Consider the following 15,024-nt stretch of genomic DNA (forward strand, 5'->3'; position numbering starts at 1 on the left):
TCTCCTTCTCTCCCCCTCTCCACTCCCACCCTCCTCTCCTCTTCTCCTCCTCTCCCACCCTCCTCTCCTCTTCTCCTCTCCCACCCTCCTCTCCTCTTCTCCTCTCCCACCCTCCTTTCCTCTTCCTCTCCCACCCTCCTCTCCTCTCCTCTTCTCCTCTCCCACCCTCCTCTCCTCCTCTCCCACCCTCTTCTCCTCTCCTCTTCTCCTCCTCTCCCACCCTCCTTTCCTCTTCCTCTCCCACCCTCCTCTCCTCTTCTCCTCCTCTCCCACCCTCCTCTTCTCCTCTTCCTCTCCCACCCTCCTCTCCTTTTCTCCTCTCCTCTCCTCCTCTCCCACCCTCCTCTCCTCTTCTCCTCTCCCACCCTCCTCTCCTCCTCTCCCACCCTCTTCTCCTCCTCTCCTCTCCCACCCTTGTGTCTAGTCTCCCTTATGGCTCTAATCTGATAGTGGTAGTGGGGTGGTAGATGTCTCCATTATGGCTCTAATCTGATAGTGGTAGAGGGGTGGTAGATGTCTAGTCTCCATTATGGTTCTAATCTGATAGTGGTAGTGGGGTGGTAGATGTCTCCATTATGGCTCTAATCTGATAGTGGTAGTGGGGTGGTAGATGTCTCCATTATGGCTCTAATCTGATAGTGGTAGTGGGGTGGTAGATGTCCCCATTATGGCTCTAATCTGATAGTGGTAGTGGGGTGGTAGATGTCTAGTCTCCATTACGGCTCTAATCTGATAGTGGTAGTGGGGTGGTAGATGTCTCCATTACGGCTCTAATCTGATAGTGGTAGTGGGGTGGTAGATGTCTAGTCTCCATTATGGCTCTAATCTGATAGTGGTAGATGTCTAGTCTCCATTATGGCTCTAATCTGATAGTGGTAGTGGGGTGGTAGATGTCTCCATTATGGCTCTAATCTGATAGTGGTAGAGGGGTGGTAGATGTCTAGTCTCCCTTATGGCTCTAATCTGATAGTGGTAGTGGGGTGGTAGATGTCTCCATTATGGCTCTAATCTGATAGTGGTAGTGGGGTGGTAGATGTCTCCATTATGGCTCTAATCTGATAGTGGTAGTGGGGAGGTAGATGTCTCTATTATGGCTCTAATCTGATAGTGGTAGTGGGGTGGTAGATGTCTCCATTATGGCTCTAATCTGATAGTGGTAGTGGGGTGGTAGATGTCTCCATTATGGCTCTAATCTGATAGTGGTAGATGTCTAGTCTCCATTATGGCTCTAATCTGGTAGTGGTAGTGGGGTGGTAGATGTCTAGTCTCCATTATGGCTCTAATCTGGTAGTGGTAGTGGAGTGGTAGATGTCTAGTCTCCCTTATGGCTCTAATCTGGTAGTGGGGTGGTAGATGTCTACATTATGGCTCTAATCTGATAGTGGTAGTGGGGTGGTAGATGTCTACATTATGGCTCTAATCTGATAGTGGTAGTGGGGTGGTAGATGTCTAGTCTCCATTATGACTCTAATCTGATAGTGGTAGTGGGGTGGTAGATGTCTAGTCTCCATTATGGCTCTAATCTGATAGTGGTAGATGACTAGTCTCCATTATGGCTCTAATCTGATAGTGGTAGTGGGGTGGTAGATGTCTCCATTACGGCTCTAATCTGATAGTGGTAGTGGGGTGGTAGATGTCTAGTCTCCATTATGGCTCTAATCTGATAGTGGTAGATGTCTAGTCTCCATTATGGCTCTAATCTGATAGTGGTAGTGGGGTGGTAGATGTCTCCATTATGGCTCTAATCTGATAGTGGTAGTGGGGTGGTAGATGTCTAGTCTCCATTATTGCTCTAATCTGATAGTGGTAGTGGGGTGGTAGATGTCTAGTCTCCATTATGGCTCTAATCTGATAGTGGTAGTGGGGTGGTAGATGTCTACATTATGGCTCTAATCTGATAGTGGTAGTGGGGTGGTAGAGGTCTAGTCTCCATTATGGCTCTAATCTGATAGTGGTAGTGGGGTGGTAGATGTCTAGTCTCCCTTATGGCTCTAATCTGATAGTGGTAGTGGGGTGGTAGATGTCTCCATTATGGCTCTAATCTGATAGTGGTAGTGGGGAGGTAGATGTCTCTATTATGGCTCTAATCTGATAGTGGTAGTGGGGTGGTAGATGTCTCCATTATGGCTCTAATCTGATAGTGGTAGTGGGGTGGTAGATGTCTCCCTTATGGCTCTAATCTGATAGTGGTAGATGTCTAGTCTCCATTATGGCTCTAATCTGGTAGTGGTAGTGGGGTGGTAGATGTCTCCATTATGGCTCTAATCTGATAGTGGTAGTGGGGTGGTAGATGTCTAGTCTCCATTATTGCTCTAATCTGATAGTGGTAGTGGGGAGGTAGATGTCTAGTCTCCATTATGGCTCTTATCTGATAGTGGTAGTGGGGTGGTAGATGTCTACATTATGGCTCTAATCTGATAGTGGTAGTGGGGTGGTAGAGGTCTAGTCTCCATTATTGCTCTAATCTGATAGTGGTAGTGGGGTGGTAGATGTCTAGTCTCCCTTATGGCTCTAATCTGATAGTGGTAGTGGGGTGGTAGATGTCTCCATTATGGCTCTAATCTGATAGTGGTAGTGGGGTGGTAGATGTCTCCATTATGGCTCTAATCTGATAGTGGTAGTGGGGTGGTAGATGTCTCTATTATGGCTCTAATCTGATAGTGGTAGTGGGGTGGTAGATGTCTAGTCTCCCTTATGGCTCTAATCTGATAGTGGTAGTGGGGTGGTAGATGTCTCCATTATGGCTCTAATCTGATAGTGGTAGTGGGGTGGTAGATGTCTCCATTATGGCTCTAATCTGATAGTGGTAGTGGGGAGGTAGATGTCTCTATTATGGCTCTAATCTGATAGTGGTAGTGGGGTGGTAGATGTCTCCATTATGGCTCTAATCTGATAGTGGTAGTGGGGTGGTAGATGTCTCCATTATGGCTCTAATCTGATAGTGGTAGATGTCTAGTCTCCATTATGGCTCTAATCTGGTAGTGGTAGTGGGGTGGTAGATGTCTAGTCTCCATTATGGCTCTAATCTGGTAGTGGTAGTGGAGTGGTAGATGTCTAGTCTCCCTTATGGCTCTAATCTGGTAGTGGGGTGGTAGATGTCTACATTATGGCTCTAATCTGATAGTGGTAGTGGGGTGGTAGATGTCTACATTATGGCTCTAATCTGATAGTGGTAGTGGGGTGGTAGATGTCTAGTCTCCATTATTGCTCTAATCTGATAGTGGTAGTGGGGTGGTAGATGTCTAGTCTCCATTATGGCTCTAATCTGATAGTGGTAGTGGGGTGGTAGATGTCTAGTCTCCATTATGGCTCTAATCTGATAGTGGTAGATGACTAGTCTCCATTATGGCTCTAATCTGATAGTGGTAGTGGGGTGGTAGATGTCTCCATTACGGCTCTAATCTGATAGTGGTAGTGGGGTGGTAGATGTCTAGTCTCCATTATGGCTCTATTCTGATAGTGGTAGATGTCTAGTCTCCATTATGGCTCTAATCTGATAGTGGTAGTGGGGTGGTAGATGTCTCCATTATGGCTCTAATCTGATAGTGGTAGTGGGGTGGTAGATGTCTAGTCTCCATTATTGCTCTAATCTGATAGTGGTAGTGGGGTGGTAGATGTCTAGTCTCCATTATGGCTCTAATCTGATAGTGGTAGTGGGGTGGTAGATGTCTACATTATGGCTCTAATCTGATAGTGGTAGTGGGGTGGTAGAGGTCTAGTCTCCATTATGGCTCTAATCTGATAGTGGTAGTGGGGTGGTAGATGTCTAGTCTCCCTTATGGCTCTAATCTGATAGTGGTAGTGGGGTGGTAGATGTCTCCATTATGGCTCTAATCTGATAGTGGTAGTGGGGAGGTAGATGTCTCTATTATGGCTCTAATCTGATAGTGGTAGTGGGGTGGTAGATGTCTCCATTATGGCTCTAATCTGATAGTGGTAGTGGGGTGGTAGATGTCTCCCTTATGGCTCTAATCTGATAGTGGTAGATGTCTAGTCTCCATTATGGCTCTAATCTGGTAGTGGTAGTGGGGTGGTAGATGTCTCCATTATGGCTCTAATCTGATAGTGGTAGTGGGGTGGTAGATGTCTAGTCTCCATTATTGCTCTAATCTGATAGTGGTAGTGGGGAGGTAGATGTCTAGTCTCCATTATGGCTCTAATCTGATAGTGGTAGTGGGGTGGTAGATGTCTACATTATGGCTCTAATCTGATAGTGGTAGTGGGGTGGTAGAGGTCTAGTCTCCATTATGGCTCTAATCTGATAGTGGTAGTGGGGTGGTAGATGTCTAGTCTCCCTTATGGCTCTAATCTGATAGTGGTAGTGGGGTGGTAGATGTCTCCATTATGGCTCTAATCTGATAGTGGTAGTGGGGAGGTAGATGTCTCTATTATGGCTCTAATCTGATAGTGGTAGTGGGGTGGTAGATGTCTCCATTATGGCTCTAATCTGATAGTGGTAGTGGGGTGGTAGATGTCTCCCTTATGGCTCTAATCTGATAGTGGTAGATGTCTAGTCTCCATTATGGCTCTAATCTGGTAGTGGTAGTGGGGTGGTAGATGTCTAGTCTCCATTTTGGCTCTAATCTGGTAGTGGTAGTGGAGTGGTAGATGTCTAGTCTCCCTTATGGCTCTAATCTGGTAGTGGGGTGGTAGATGTCTACATTATGGCTCTAATCTGATAGTGACAGGGGGTACCGGTACAGAGTCAATGTGGAGGCTATATACAGGGGGTACCGGTACAGAGTCAATGTGGAGGCTATATACAGGGGGTACCGGTATAGAGTCAATGTGGAGGCTATATACAGGGGGGTACCGGTACAGAGTCAATGTGGAGGCTATATACAGGGGGGTACCGGTACAGAGTCAATGTGGAGGCTATATACAGGGGGCACCGGTACAGAGTCAATGTGGAGGCTATATACAGGGGGTACCGGTACAGAGTCAATGTGGAGGCTATATACAGGGGGTACCGGTATAGAGTCAATGTGGAGGCTATATACAGGGGGGTACCGGTACAGAGTCAATGTGGAGGCTATATACAGGGGGGTACCGGTACAGAGTCAATGTGGAGGCTATATACAGGGGGGCACCGGTACAGAGTCAATGTGGAGGCTATATACAGGGGGTACCGGTACAGAGTCAATGTGGAGGCTATATACAGGGGGTACCGGTACAGAGTCAATGTGGAGGCTATATACAGGGGGTACCGGTACAGAGTCAATGTGGAGGCTATATACAGGGGGTACCGGTATAGAGTCAATGTGGAGGCTATATACAGGGGGGTACCGGTACAGAGTCAATGTGGAGGCTATATACAGGGGGGTACCGGTACAGAGTCAATGTGGAGGCTATATACAGGGGGCACCGGTACAGAGTCAATGTGGAGGCTATATACAGGGGGTACCGGTACAGAGTCAATGTGGAGGCTATATACAGGGGGTACCGGTATAGAGTCAATGTGGAGGCTATATACAGGGGGGTACCGGTACAGAGTCAATGTGGAGGCTATATACAGGGGGGTACCGGTACAGAGTCAATGTGGAGGCTATATACAGGGGGCACCGGTACAGAGTCAATGTGGAGGCTATATACAGGGGGTACCGGTACAGAGTCAATGTGGAGGCTATATACAGGGGGTACCGGTACAGAGTCAATGTGGAGGCTATATACAGGGGGTACCGGTACAGAGTCAATGTGAGGGGGCACAAGTTAGTCGAGGTAATTAAGGTAATATGTACAGTTGAAGTCGGAAGTTTACATACACCTTAGCCAAATACATTTAAACTCAGTTTTTCACAATTCCTGACATTTAATCAGAGTAAAAATTCCCTGTCTTAGGTCAGTTAGTGTCACGTCCTGACCAGTAGAGGGGGTAGTGGGGTCAGGACGTGACAGTTTTTGTGTATGTGAATGTTTGATTGTTGATTTGGGACTTCCAATTGAAGGCAGGTGTGTTGAGTTGCCTTTGATTGGAAGTCCTATATAGGTGTGTGTGTTTTTCTTTGGGGTTGTGGGTGGTTGTTTTTTGCACTGCTTTTATAGCCTGCAGAACTGTCACTGGTGTCACCCTTTTGTGTTGTTCCTGTGGATGCTCTACTCCTTTTGTTTTGGTAATAAAAAGATGAGTATTCACATACCTGCTGCGCCTTGGTTCATTTCAGAAGACAGCCGTTACAGTTAGGATCACCACTTTATTTAAGAATGTGAAATGTCAGAATAATAGTAGAGAGAATGATTGATTTCAGCTTTTATTTCTTTCATCACATTCCCAGTGGGTCAGAAGTTTACATACACTCAATTAGTATTTGGTAGCATTGCCTTAAACAATTTAAACTTGGGTCAAACGTCAAACCTTCCACAAGCTTCCCACAATAAATTGGGTGAATTTTGGCCCATTCTTTCTGAGAGAGCTTGTGTAACAGAGTCAGGTTTGTAGGCCTCCTTGCTCGCACACGCCTTTTCAGTTCTGCCCACAAATTTTCTATAGGATTGAGGTCAGGGCTTTGTGATGGCCAATCCAATACCTTGACTTTGTTATCCTTAAGCCGTTTTGCCACAACTTTGGAAGTATGCTTGGGGTCATTGTCTACCAACTGGCCTCCCTGTGGCTCAGTTGGTAGAGCATGGTGTTTGCAACGCTAGGGTTGTGGGTTCAATTCCCACGGGGGGCCAGTATGGAAGAAAAAAAATGTATGAAATGTATGCATTCACTACTGTAAGTCGCTCTGGATAAGAGCGTCTGCTAAATGACTGAAATGTAAAAAATGGAAGACCCATTTGCGACCAAGCTTTAACTTCCTGACTGATGTCTTGAGATGCTGATTCAATATATCCACATAATGTTCCTTCCTCATGATGCCATCTATTTTGTGAAGTGCACCAGTCCCTCCTGCAGCAAAGCACCCCCACAACATGATGCTGCCACCCTCGTGCTTCACGGTTGGGATGGTGTTCTTCGGGTTGCAAGCCTCCCCCTTTTTCCTCCAAACATAACAATGGTCATTATGGCCAAACAGTTCTATTTTTGTTTCATCAGACTAGAGGACATTTCTCCAAAAAGTGCAATCTTTGTCCCCATGTGCAGTTGCAAATTATAGTCTGGCAAGTTTATGGTGGTGTCACGGTTGTCGTAAGAACGGGACCAAGGTGCAGCGGATGTTGAGTTCCACATATTTATTACAAAGTGAAACTTTAAGAATAAACAAATCAATGAACGAACAACGAAACGTGACTACGTGGTGCACATGCACAAACACAAAACAATATCAAACAAAACACAGGTGGGGAAATGGCTACCTAAAAATGATCCCCAATCAGAGGCAACGATAAACAGCTGCCTCTAATTGGGAACCATATTAGGACCAACATAGAAATAAACATACTAGATCACCCCCTAGTCACGCCCTGACCTACTACACCATAGAGAATCAAGGGCTCTCTACGGTCAGGGCATAACTGTACCCCCCCCAAAGGTGCGGACCCCGGCCGCAAAACCTGAAACCAAATGGGGAGGGTGGGGGGGTGATTGAACCAAGGGCTCTCTATGGTCAGGGCGTGACAGGCGGTTTTGGAGCAGTGGCTTCTTCCTTGCTGAGCGGCCTTGCAGGTTATGTCGATATAGGACTCGTTTTACTGTGGATATAGATACTTTTGTACCTGTTTCCTCCAGCATCTTCAAAAGGTCCATTGCTGTTGTTCTGGGATTGATTTGCGCTTTTCGCACCAAAGTACGTTCATCTCTAGGAGACAGAACTCGTCTCCTTCCTGAGCGGTATGATGGCTGCGTGGTCCCATGGTGTTCATACTTGCGTACTATTATTTGTTCACATGAACGTGGTACCTTCAGGTGTTTGGAAATTGCTCCCAAGGATGAACCAGACTTGTGGAGGGCAACAAAAAAAAGGTCTTTGCTAATTTCTTTTGATTTTCCCATGATGTCAAGCAAAGAGGCACTGAGTTTGAAGGTAGGCCTTGAAATACATCCACAGGTACACCTCCAATTGACTCAAATGTTGTCAATTAGCCTATCAGAAGCTTCTAAAGCCATGACATCCTTTTCTGGAATTTTCCAAGCTGTTTAAAGGCACAGTCAACTTAGTGCATGTAAACTTCTGACCCACTGGAAATGTGATACAGTGAATTATAAGTGAAATAATCTGTCTATAAACAATTGTTGAAAAAATGACTTGTGTCATGCACAAAGTAGATGTCCTAACCGACTTGCCAAAACTATAATTTGTTAACAAGAAATATGTGGACTGGTTGAATAATGAGTTTTAATGACTCCAACCTAAGTGTATGTAAACTTCCCACTTCAACTGTATGTCAAAACATTGCAGTCCATTGAATATATTGACATAGCTCATCTTTTCCCATTGAGTGCAATGTATCGACACAAGCATCAGTTGACAGTTATCATTTCCCATTGGCAACGGCAAAGCTTGATAGGAGCATGGCCAGTTGACACAAGCATCAATCGGTTGATCCCTAACTGATAATGAGCTTCAATGTATTTCTCTTGTAGGACTTCCTTGCAGATCGAAAAGAGGGCCTGGTAGAGTTGTTCCAGGGATTAGATAAAGAGGGAAGCAGGTCTGTGGAGGAGCTCAGAAAGCAGGTCTGTGGAGGAGTTCAGGAAGCAGGTCTGTGTAGGAGTTCAGGAAGCAGGTCTGTGGATAACAAGGAGTTCAGGAAGGCTGAGCAGGTCTGACGCCACGAGCAGTAGACTGACAGAATACTGTCTCTCACAATCACAATTGATTGAACATGAGTAGATCAATCAATAAGCCAAGCAACCGATAAATCAATCAACCAAACAACAACCAATGAATCAATCAGCCAAACAACAACCAATGAATCAATCGATCAAGATTCTTTTGAATTTAATGGGTAAAATAAGCGTTGTGTTTGTGTATTGCAGCAAGTTAACATACTTATTGTTTCAACTGCAGATTGCCCCTTTAAGGAGATTAGAAAGTCATACTTTGCACATAGAGTTGAATGTGTTTTGTCCATGTGTCACAACTCCTACCGAAGGTAGCTCCCCTTGCTGCTCGGGTGGCGCTCGGCGGTCGTCGTCACCGGCCTACTAGCTGCCACTGATTCCCTTTTCCCCCTCTCTGTTTATTGGTTGCACCTGTTTTGTGTTAGGCTGATTAGCTGGGTTATTTTATCCAGTAGGCCCGCCTGCTCTGTGTGCGGGTTTGTTTTGTGTGTTTTGCGTCTGTGCACGCTCGTGGTTGAGGTGCTTTGTACGTGGGTTTCCTCGGACTGATTCAGTCCCCAGTGTTTGGGGCATTTTGTTTTTGTGTGCGCCCTGTATCTCCGTGGGGTGGCTTTGTGTTTGCCGTGTGTGACATTAAAAGCACTACCCTGTACTCTCTGCTTCCTGCGCCTGACTTCGCACCCACTACGCCCAGAGACTTACACCATGGCACTATTTAATCTACTGTCTTTGTCACTGCTGGATTCATTCCACAGCAACCATCGGTAGTGAGAGAAGCAGAACAGTGACCACTGGTGTAAAGTGAACAAAATGGAGGACAACATAAATAAACATCAGGCTGTGAACCAACGAACAAACAAAACAAAACTGAATATTCAAGGTGGTATTGTAGGGATCTACACTCGTCTTCCCCACTCAAACCCTTCGTGGTGATTGGTGAATATGTTTGACCTTTAACCCCCCCCCCCCCCAGCCAGCTGCGAAGCAAGGAGGGCACGTCAGTTCAGCCAGGTGTTCCAGAGCCTGATCTCTCCCTCTGTCTCTCTTCCGGGCTCTCCTCATCGCCTCCGGCCCATTCTACAGCCAGCATTAATCTTCTGCTACGACAACAATAGACCCAGAGAGAGATACACAGACTGAGAGGCAGGAGGAGGAAGAATAGAAGGCCTTGGTCCAGGCCCGTATCAAAGGCAGCCAGAGGGAGGCAGGAAGAATAGGGCCAGATGCAGACAGGCGTGTGTCTGCTTTGTGAATGTGAATGTACGCACGGCCTGTAAAGGAGACGGACGGACAGACAAACTCTTGATGAATATGCACGCAGATCATTACTTATGCAGGCACAGCGTTGGGTGGAAATAAGGCTGATTGTGTCTCAAGGTGTGTTTCTTTATGGAGAGATTATGGAGAGATTATGGAGAGACTTTCAGTAGCTGAAAAGGCTTCAGTATAACAGCAGCTGGTGAGTAACCATGCCTGTGGTGTGGGTGTAACGGTGCCTGTGGTTTGGTGAGTAACGGTGCTTGTGGTTTGGTGAGTAATGGTGCATGTGGTTTGGGAGTAATGGTGCCTGTGGTTTGGTGAGTAACAGTGCCTGTGGTTTGGTGAGTAACGGTGCTTGGGGTTTGGTGAGTAACGGTGCCTGTGGTTTGGTGAGTAACTGTGCCTGTGGTTTGGGAGTAACGGTGCCTGTGGTTTGGGAGTAACAGTGCCTGTGGTTTGGGAGTAACGGTGCCTGTGGTTTGGGAGTAACAGTGCCTGTGGTTTGGTGAGTAACGGTGCCTGTGGTTTGGGAGTAACGGTGCCTGTGGTTTGGTGAGTAACTGTGCCTGTGGTGTGGGAGTAACCATGCCTGTGGTTTGGGAGTAACGGTGCCTGTGGTTTGGTGAGTAACCATGCCTGTGGTTTGGGAGTAACGGTGCCTGTGGTTTGGGAGTAACGGTGCCTGTGGTTTGGTGAGTAACCACGCCTGTGGTTTGGTGAGTAACCATGCCTGTGGTTTGGTGAGTAACGGTGCCTGTGGTTTGGTGAGTAAACATAACTGTGGTTTGGGAGTAACGGTGCCTGTGGTTTGGGAGTAACGGTGCCTGTGGTATGTGAGTAACGGTGCCTGTGGTTTGGTGAGTAACCATGCCTGTGGTTTGGTGAGTAACGGTGCCTGTGGTTTGGTGAGCAACCATGCCTGTGGTTTGGGAGTAACGGTGCCTGTGGTATGTGAGTAACGGTGCCTATGGTTTGGGAGTAACGGTGCCTGTGGTTTGGTGAGTAACAGTGCCTGTGGTTTGGTGAGTAACCACACCTGTGGTTTGGTGAGTAACGGTGCCTGTGGTTTGGTGAGTAACCATGCCTGTGGTTTGGTGAGCAACCATGCCTGTGGTTTGGGAGTAACGGTGCCTGTGGTATGTGAGTAACGGTGCCTATGGTTTGGGAGTAACGGTGCCTGTGGTTTGGTGAGTAACAGTGCCTGTGGTATGGTGAGTAACCACACCTGTGGTTTGGTGAGTAACGGTGCCTGTGGTTTGGTGAGTAACCATGCCTGTGGTTTGGGAGTAACCGTGCCTGTGGTTTGGTGAGTAACCATGCCTGTGGTTTGGTGAGTAACGGTGCCTGAGGTTTGGTGAGTAACGGTGCCTGTGGTTTGGGAGTAACGGTGCCTGTGGTTTGGTGAGTAACGGTGCCTGTGGTTTGGTGAGTAACCATAACTGTGGTTTGGGAGTAACAGTGCCTGTTGTTTGGTGAGTAACCATGCCTGTGGTTTGGGAGTAACGGTGCCTGTGGTTTGGTGAGTAACGGTGCCTGTGGTTTGGTGAGTAACCATGCCTGTGGTTTGGGAGTAACAGTGCCTGTGGTTTGGGAGTAACGGTGCCTGTGGTTTGGTGAGTAACGGTGCCTGTGGTTTGGTGAGTAACCATAACTGTGGTTTGGTGAGTAACGGTGCCTGTGGTTTGGTAAGTCAATTTAGAAGGTAAACCAAATTCCACATTTTCCTCATTGAAAATAATTGAAATTGTAATCTTAGAAGGCGTTTAGACAGGCAGCCTAATTCTGATATCTGTTCCAATAATTGGTCTTTTGACCAATCACATCAGATGTTTTCACAAATTATATTTGTCAGAGCTGATCTGATTGGTCAAAAAACCAATTAGTGAGAGATTAATTTTTTTTTAAATCAGAATTGGGCTACCTGTCAAAAACACAGCTTTTGTGTACTATCTGAATTGACTGGAATGAACATGGAATTGACCCCAACCAGGACCGTCTCTGGTAAAGAGGCATCACAACTCGTCCGATGATGAGGATGATGTTCTCACCCTTCCTCCTGATGTTTTGATGTGACGGATGTGTGTGTTCAGCTCAGATAGTGTGGATGGAACATGACTACAACCACTTGTTTCCTAAAGTGCTTTTAACCCACTGATTTGTTTTTTGTTTACTGTTGGGACTGTCGTGTGAGGTAATATCTGGTAGAAAGGCTTTTGTCTTTTAAAAATAGATTTGATTTGGCACTACGTTTCACAGTGAAAAGATAGATACCTATTATATTGGTAACGACCTAGCCATCTGTAATGTGCTAAATTGACATTTTGTGGATCTGATGCATCCTCTGCTAACCTGATAACTGTTCATTGTGCTCTGTAGTAAAGAGGCCCCCATTGCACCAAGACATAGTGGTTTTGACACCGGATCAATCAGCTTCTTCATGTGATACTGTTAGCCATGGAATAGTGACGGTAATGTAGTAGTACTGTATTCAACCAGATACAACAGGAGTATAATACAGCTCTATTCCCTACACTGAAGAAGTTGTATCCATTATAAAATATCCCCTTAGATGCTAATGCAGGGTAAGCTCATCTAAACCCAGAAAAGAGGACTCACCAACAGAGAATAACAAGACTACTCACCAACAGAGAATAACAAGACTAGTCCAACAGAGAATAACAAGACTAGTCCAACAGAGAATAACAAGACTAGTCCAGCAGAGAATAACAAGACTAGTCCAACAGAGAATAACAAGACTAGTCCAACAGAGAATAACAAGACCAGTCCAACAGAGAATAACAAGACCAGTCCAACAGAGAATAACAAGACCAGTCCAACAGAGAATAACAAGACTAGTCCAACAGAGAATAACAAGACTAGTCCAACAGTGAATAACAAGACTAGTCCAACAGAGAATAACAAGACTAGTCCAACAGAGAATAACAAGACTAGTCCAACAGAGAATAACAAGACTACTCGCCACAGAGAATAACAAGACTAGTCAAACAGAGAATAACAAGACTAGTCCAACAGAGAATAACAAGACTAGTCCAACAGAGAATAACAATACTAGTCCAGAGAATAACAAGACTACTCGCAACAGAGAATAACAAGACTAGTCCAACAGAGAATAACAAGACTAGTCCAACAGAGAATAACAAGACTAGTCCAACAGAAAATAACAAGACTAGTCCAACAGAGAATAACAAGACTAGTCCAACAGGGAATAACAAGACTAGTCCAACAGAGAATAACAAGACTAGTCCAACAGAGAATAACAAGACTACTCGCCACAGAGAATAACAAGACTAGTCCAACAGAGAATAACAAGACTAGTCCAACAGGGAATAACAAGACTAGTCCAACAGAGAATAACAAGACTAGTCCAACAGAGAATAACAAGACTAGTCCAACAGAGAATAACAATAACAGTCCAACAGAGAATAACAAGACTAGTCCAACAGAGAATAACAAGACTAGTCCAACAGAGAATAACAAGACTAGTCCAACAGAGAATAACAAGACCAGTCCAACAGAGAATAACAAGACTAGTCCAACAGAGAATAACAAGACTAGTCCAACAGAGAATAACAAGACCAGTCCAACAGAGAATAACAAGACTAGTCCAACAGAAAATAACAAGACTAGTCCAACAGAGAATAACAAGACTAGTCCAACAGAGAATAACAAGACTAGTCCAACAGAAAATAACAAGACTAGTCCAACAGAGAATAACAAGACTAGTCCAACAGAGAATAACAAGACTAGTCCAACAGGCCTGTTTGGGAAAAAAAATGGAAAAAAAACAAAATACTGGAATAATTTATGTAAATTACCTCTCTGATGTTGGCTTAATGAAAACCAATAGTTATTTCTGCTGTTCCTAATGGTCCATCTGTCATCTGAATTAACACAAAGCCTTTTTGAGGCCTTATTGGACAAGCTTCATTGGATATTCATATGTTGGGGCCAAATTTTCAAGACAAATACAACAAACAACAAAAAAAACTCCCATCACAACCGAATGAATGAATATCTATGCACCTTGCAGTGTAGGCTTGGTCTAACGGAGCATATGCAACACATAAAAAAAAAACTATCTTGATGGGCGCTAAAAGAATCTGGAGTGGCCAATAAAAGTAAATCATTAAATGAAAGACCCCATAGGTGTTATTGATCCCTGTATTCATTAACCGTTAATTAAGGCCTCCGGTATTATCATGCTAATCTAACGTTATCAACCTGTTGTTTTTTTTATTTTATTGAAATTTCGAATGAACGAACTTGTGTTTTTATATTTTTTTCTCCTTCCAAATGGCGTTGTTCAAACGTTTGTGTACTGTAGGTGCTGGCACAGAAACAAAGACGCAGCCATTAGTAGCCATTGTCCTCAATGATTATTAAAGTAAACAGAGAGTGTAGAGGGGAGCGCTCGCCTTACGGAGGCAGCTGCAGGCACTTGAGGGGAGCGTCCGTGAAGAGGAGAGGAAGAGAGGGGAGGAAGAGAGGGGAGGAAGGGCCCGGGCCAAGCAACCCACAAGACTCTCTGTTAGAGAGGTGAGCCCATTATTCTGAGGCTTCTAGAGAACAGCAGAGCGCTAAGATAATTAGCTTAGAAGATCATGGTGGTTTTCATTACACACCAAACTGAAGAAAACGGACAGGGAGACTATCAGGACTCAATAAAACTGCTTGTTATCCCGTTCTGTTGAAAAAGGTTTTGCTACAGCGTGCCTTAATGAATAGGGCCCCAGATCTATCTCTGGGTTAGGATTCACCTGGGTGTAGTTCAGCAGTGTGATGACAGACACAGACACGTTTTCTTCAAACGTTCTGTTCCCGCTTCCTATTAAGGGCCAATCTGTCATTGCTACAATCATTTCTGGACTTTTAAATTAATTATATACACTGAGTATTCAAAACATTAAGAACACCTGCTCTTTCCATGACATACAGTGACCAGGTGAAAACTTTGATCCCTTATTGATGTCACTTCAATGTCTCCTCCCCCGATGAAGGGGAGGAGACAGGTTAAAGAA

The sequence above is a fragment of the Salmo trutta genome, chromosome 35 (genome assembly GCF_901001165.1).
Source record: "Salmo trutta chromosome 35, fSalTru1.1, whole genome shotgun sequence".
Lineage (NCBI taxonomy): Eukaryota > Metazoa > Chordata > Actinopteri > Salmoniformes > Salmonidae > Salmo > Salmo trutta.